At 46.1% G+C, this 373-nt stretch overlaps 1 protein-coding gene across 1 annotated transcript in view; it reads right to left on the bottom strand.

Moving 5' to 3' along the window:
• The window catches only part of LOC119585536 (flocculation protein FLO11-like), a 14,856-nt gene that overhangs the window by 268 nt on the left and 14,215 nt on the right, over positions 1 to 373 (bottom strand).

Here is a 373-nt window from a genome sequence, read left to right as displayed (position 1 = left end):
GGAAACATAACCACTGGAGTAACTAAACTGAATCAGTACATCCTAAAACAGTCCCCAACTATGAAACTGTGGTTCGAATAAATCCTGATTTGTGCTGCTACACGAGGAATAACTCCTGATAATTCTCTTCGAAAATCCTAATTACAATTTGGTTTTCGAACGAGTGAAAGAACGTTTACATGTGTATAGGGAAAATATAATGAAAAGTAGGTTAAAAAGCACCATACCAGGAACTACCGCAATGAAGCTCTACCAAGGTCAGGAAACCCCGTGAGGGCCGGATCTACCAGAAGTAGGCGTCGTGCTCGGCGGCGCTGGCAGGGACACGCGCGCCCGAATTGAGCTTGCATGCACGAGCTGGCTGGCTGTTGGT

This window comes from Penaeus monodon, chromosome 20, assembly GCF_015228065.2.
Source record: "Penaeus monodon isolate SGIC_2016 chromosome 20, NSTDA_Pmon_1, whole genome shotgun sequence".
Taxonomy (NCBI): domain Eukaryota; kingdom Metazoa; phylum Arthropoda; class Malacostraca; order Decapoda; family Penaeidae; genus Penaeus; species Penaeus monodon.
Note: the sequence above shows the minus strand (reverse complement) of the source record. Positions and strands in the feature narration are given on the sequence as shown.